Source organism: Lactuca serriola, chromosome 3 (genome assembly GCF_051521515.1).
Source record: "Lactuca serriola cultivar US96UC23 chromosome 3, Lser_US96UC23_V15, whole genome shotgun sequence".
In the NCBI taxonomy this organism is placed as follows: Eukaryota; Viridiplantae; Streptophyta; class Magnoliopsida; order Asterales; family Asteraceae; genus Lactuca; species Lactuca serriola.
Window position 1 is genome coordinate 212,869,651 of NC_136410.1, and position 6,378 is coordinate 212,876,028.

Consider the following 6,378-nt stretch of genomic DNA (forward strand, 5'->3'; position numbering starts at 1 on the left):
GTATCAAATCATTTCATTCATTAGCAAAGGTTTATATCAAATTAGAATATCATCTCAAAACATATTCTTTTTATCAGAGTAAACATCTTAGGCTAAAACTTCTTGGTGTGTGTCATGCGATCATCCCGAGCTCTTACCTCCACTACTAGAAGTACTTGAAACCAAAACTGTAAACCGTAAGCACAAAGCTTAGTAACTTCCCCAACCTACCACATATACATAACCACATACTGGGCCCCACCCGAGCCTTGCCCGGGATCGGGCCCCGCCCAGTATTAGGCCCCGCATGGCATCGAGCCCCGCTCGGTATACAGATCTATCTCCCTATGTCCCCGCCTGTCACTGGGCCTCGCCCGCTATACACATACATACAATCAAATAATATACTAGCGCATAAAGAAAACATACTCTACTGTACTCCTATACTAAGGCCTCGCCTATCTTGGGCCCCACCCCTAGTCTACTACTAATGAGTTATGGAAACCCCTCCACACTCCTACTATTAGTGAGATGCGGGCCCCCACCCACACTCACTTCTCTCCTATCATGGGCGTCGCCCCTACTCTACTAATATTGAGATATAGAACCCCATCCATACTCAGCCAGTGATGAGAAACGGGACCTCGCCCACACTCACCTCCCTACCAAGCACATATAATCTAAGATGCACTTACAAATCTCCCTCGGGCCTCACTCGGCATCAGATCATAACCCGGAATGTATACACTAAGTACCTAGGGCTAACCCACTGGTCTTCCTACGATACATAAACATAATGGGTCGGCATTATGGTCGTAGACCCATGCACACAGTGAGAAGGCTCACTTCGCACTGCCGAAGACTAGTTGAACTCTTCTAACTGATAACCGGCAACTCCTAAACTGCTGATCTTTTGGCTCCCTGAACTATCAATACCCAAAATAACACTTAGACCAGAATACCTCAAAAGTCAAACATGGTCAAAGTCAAATCTCCAAGTTGACCCACCAACTCGTCGGGTCCCACAATCCACACGTAACTCTTGAGTTCGATCCTACTCGTCGAGTCTTCCTTGAGCTCGTTGAGTTCACCTTTAAACACGTCAGGATCCATTTACAACTGACTCGCCGAGCTCACCTTTGAACTCGTCAAGTCCATCTTCATATGTTGGGGATTTTGCCTTGGACTCGCCGAGTTCATTCCTTGAACTTGTCGAGTACGATGATCTTCAAGTCCATAATGAACCCAACCGGCTGAGTCTTCTACCAACTCAACACACACCCGCTATTAGAAGGGTTTTGAGCAAGAAAACGACCTGACTCATTGAGTCCTAAGAGCAACTCGTCGTGTCCTCCTAAGTCCAATTCTATTTAAACGATTTCAGTCGAGCACAAAACATCCAAAACATAGATCTGGATCCAACCACCTCATAACCATGCAAATCTCATGCCTTTTTCCTCCACTCGTGGCCTTTTGAGCTAAAAAGGCCAAAAGAACACTTCTTATGTTTGCATGGGAATTCCTATGGCATAAAGCTTGCATCTTTATGCCATAACAACCCTTAATGGTGCTAGATATGAAAACATAAGCCCTTGGGATGTCCATTCCTCTCATGTTAGGGTTCTTGGACCAAAAACTCCCAAAAATGACAATGGAGAGATCTATGTGCATAATGTTCAAGATTGAAATTTTCTTACCAGAAAATGGAGGAGGGTGCAAGAGGATTCTGGATCTACTGGTTTCTTCTTGTATCCCTGAGGCTTCACCTTTTTCTTCAAGCTCCAAAACACTCAAGGATGCTCACAAATGGCTCACCAGCACATGGAAGGCACTAAGGTTTCGCTTTGGACTTAAGAGAGCATTAACGAGGCCAAGGGAGTGTTGTAATATTCTTTAAATAGGGTACAAGGGCCAAATTTAGGGTTTTCCAAACCCAGACCAACTCGCCGAGTCGGTCCCCCGACTCGTCGAGTAGGTCACTTAACCCGCGGCCCAAAACATGCTCCTACTCGTCGAGTCATCCCATCAACTCGACGAGTCGCTTCCTGATTTTAAGCTTTTCCTGACCTTTCTAGGTCTTCTGAATTCAGGGCGTTACAACTCTCCCCTACTTAAACTAGACTTCGTCCTCGAAGTCCGCTTCGGTTAACAACCCCAGAACCTCTCCCGACATTTCTACTCATTGCAAACCTTGCCTGCTCGGTCCAATCCTTGAAAACATCATCTTCAAAACAATCCAATCACTACAACCCTCAAGTACAACACCCTTACTCAACCGGTAATCCTTCTGGTACTTCCCGAGCACGTACACTTGACATCCAAGGGGTTCACCCCCTTTACCTTGTGCTGACACTGGCCTTCCCAAGGCGACTTTCTCTTAAGCAACAAGCCCTTCTTATCTCCGTCAAGAATAAACCCTCTACTGAAACTGCAATCCCAGCCACCTCCGGTGCCAGCCATCACACCATTACCCACTGAATGATTTCACTTACCATGCTCCAATGCTGCAAGCTCCACCCAGCGTGGGTGACTGAGCATCTCCTCGTCAGCTCACTGCTCTACGCACAAATTCCATTATCATCACTCCTACCTGAAATCCTGCTGACTCTCATCCGCCTTCCAGGTGAACTGAAACCACCCTAGTCCCAACTGATCTACCATTACCCGAAATACCGCTCCCCCACCCACTGGTTGCCGAACGCAAGAACAATCTCTTAGTCACTCTCAACGACTTCTGAGGATACTACGACTACCTGAACTGCTCTACCAACCTCGCCACTCTGGCTCTAGAAGATCTAGGATCCCCGATCTCCTACATTGACCCTAAGGTCTCTACCAGGTCCCACCTGCTGTTATAAGTATACAAGCCTCGCCCACGGGTCTCACCCAATCTACACTTCGAAGCGGCCTATCCCATAGGTCTTACCTATCCAGGGCTATGCAAGCCCACTCCTCCTCTAATCTCACTTGCTATACTTTCCTGATTCTTATCATGCTAATTCGAAGATACGGGCCCCCGCCCAGACTCCACGAATTAGGAGATACGGGTCCTCGCCCATACTCAACTAACTAGGCTACTAAAGAATCCTACGGCTTACCCATATCCTCACAACACTTCCCTCACTCCCCCACCAGTGGGGAAATGTTGCGACTATCTCGTAATCTTAAATGTTGCCTAAACCTGCACCTTGTCGGAATTCTCCAACCTGGTTCCCAACCTAGACATCAACTAATCGTGGGGACACAAATTCAATGTGGGGAAGTTTCTCAAACTCCCAACTCACATGCCCCTCAATCCAAACAACCACTTGAGTTGCTTCTTCCTTTCCAAAAATGCGAGCTCAACCTAGTCTTGCACTTACTTCTGCCCTTCGCCACTTGGGTGGCTCTCCCCTACTTCGATTCAGCTAGTTTCTCACATCTTACAGCTTGGAAGAGTTTCCCAATTCTTCCCATCATCCTCTAGCCACTCTGCTGACAATCCACGCTACCACTACTGGTGATCTAACCAACCTATTCCCAAATGATACCTCCCCTGAAAACTAGCAAGACACACCTGAGTCTCACAAATGCATGCTACAGTTACTGCATCCAGAGTAATCTACTCTGAAAGGGAACAATCTCTAACTATCATTCTAAAATCCAAGGTATGCAGATGGAATAGAGCTCTATCACAAGCAGGGCACAAAATTCAGAAATACCTTCACCAATATCGATGCAGAACCGTAACAATAAAATTATAACATAAGCTGCTAAAGAAATGAAAGATACGCACCTCACACATCGGGCTGCTCACGCCTCCTCTGTAACCAACTGATACGCCCTGCTCCTTGCCGAAGGCGCCTTTGCCCGGCCCTGACGGCCGTTGGCGATCCTCAAGGTTGCAGGGGTAGGTGCTATCACCTGCCCTGCTGAACGAAAAATCGGACATTGGGCCTTCTTGTGGCCCCTCTGACTACAATGGAAACATATCAGGTATGATCCCTAGGTAGTGGTAGCAGTACAATCTCTGCTAAAATGACCGACCCGGCCGCACTTGAAGCAGCCTGAATCACCACCACTGTCGCTCCTACATGCACCCTCGTGCATCCTGCCACAACGCCCCGATACTGATGACCTCTCGACCTAGAATCCGATGTCTTGGGCCTCTTGCCCGAACCTATAAATACATGAACCTATGCTAACTTCCTCTTCTTTTCTATCTCTCGGTCAATCTTTCTCTCTCTCTCTGGCTCGAGCGATCATATCTTCCACCGTCTTGTAGCTGGACCGACTCACAAACTGACTGATATCGCTCCTCAACATCTCATTGTACCAAGCCTTCTTCATCTCCTCGTCCGCTACATACTGTGGAACCAGAAGGGCTCTTTCCCTGAACTTAGCGGTGATCTCTGGCACTGTCTCTGTAGTCTGCCGCAAGTCTTGGAACACTCGGGCTAACTGCTGCACCTCAATCTCACTGGTGCAAACTCGGCCTTAAACCTGGCCGAGAAATCACTCCATGGCATCACGTCCAACGTGGCATCATCCCTCATAGCATGTCCAACCTACTCCCACCAATCATGCGCTCTGTCCTGCAAAAGACAGGAGACTAGTCTAACCTTGTCCCCCTCGGGACACCGGCTAGAACGAAATGCGTTGGCATCATCAACCAACCATCTGTTTGATAGGTTTTGAGCATTCTAACACTTCCTAAGTGTACATGCAAGCCTAATAAACCTTGGATCTATGTTTGTCTAAATACATGCAAAATTTGGTTTCCAAGGTTCATAATCTTATCTAGCATACATGGGAACTTTAATCCTAAAAGGATAGCTAGAAATACATACCTTGTAGTTGATTTTGATTCCTTGAAACCTTGTGTGCCTAGCACACCAAGTGTGATCCCTCAAATGCTTCACACAACACCAAATGCTTTTGAAATGACTTTAGTGAGAATACACACACTTCTAAAATCGGCATAGCCCTCACTTGTACTTGTGTAGCCAATTTTGGTGGAAAAGATGATCCTTATATAGTGTTGACACATCTAGGGTTACACCATGTAAACCCTAATGTGTCATGACTCTTCATTTCCATGACCCATGGGTTTGTAAAGTCCCATGGAGCATCCTATGGGTTTAACCCAAATTGATAATCCATGGAGCCTCTTAGCCCACTATACAAATTATGGGTGATTTACATAAGCAACCCATATATATTTAATTAGGTATCTTTTGATCACTTAATTAATTCCAAATTAATTCTTGATCAATACTAATTAAATAATACTATTAATATATTAGAACTTATAATATATTAATAAACCATAAGTGTTATTTCTCTCATTTAGTCTATCCAATTGCATGATGCCATGCAACCCAAATGGACCATGTCGGGTCGGTTCAAGTACATACCATAAATAGTTATGGACTTAGACACCTTATTCAACACTGTTGCTAGCAATGACGTCCATAGCCCAATGATAATCTAGAGCTCCACAACCTCTGAACTCTCAAAATATCAATTTACACGCTCCCATCATGGTCATAATCTAAGTGCAAAAGGCTCCCAGCCTCTCATCCAAAATCTCTAGTATGCCCTCCTTGACCATACCAAAGATCACCGGAGTCTGGTCTAAAATATTGCGTGTAATCTCAGTTGATATAAACTCCCTCATCCGCTCCTCGAGCTACTCGACCCCTGAATCCGAGTTTGATCCCTCTTCGGTGCCTGATCCGCCCACCGGTCTCTCATGCAATGTCACCATGCTGAAAACTTGTCATAACAAGCATCAGAATACACATCACTACCGAGGGATCACAAACGCACTACAAGTTCCCTGGTTTTATCTCGTCCCCTCTTGAATCGAATATGGATCCTCTTCTTCCAGTAGTCTGGGCCCATACAACCTTCCACATCTATCCGTACCTTCCTTAAGAGTTGCCTCGACTCCACCAAGTCCCTTTCACTACCACTACTACTCCCAGCACTAAACTCATCCTAGGCTTACCCTAAGGAAAACCCCAACCCAAACCCAATCCTCAGCTACTGAAGGTATCTTCATAATTCCAATTAGCCATTACTTGAATACCATCACATGCTATGAGGCTCAGATAATCCTTCGAGTAAAGGACTCGACCCTACAACAATTGGACTCAAACAAGAGCTACACAATAGGGCCAAATCCAGCACTCTGAGATTATTCAACCCTGATCACATGTGACTTGGCGTATTCACCTAATGGCTAACTCCCATCACTCAGAGTCCCACAAAGCACAAAGCAAGTAGCATTCTGACAAAAAGGAAAATCTAACCATAACATAAGCAAGCAATCATATTCACATATCAAGAATCTGTACTAGCATGCGATATAAGCTTATATAATCAGGCATAACCTATTCAGGCTATCCTACCACT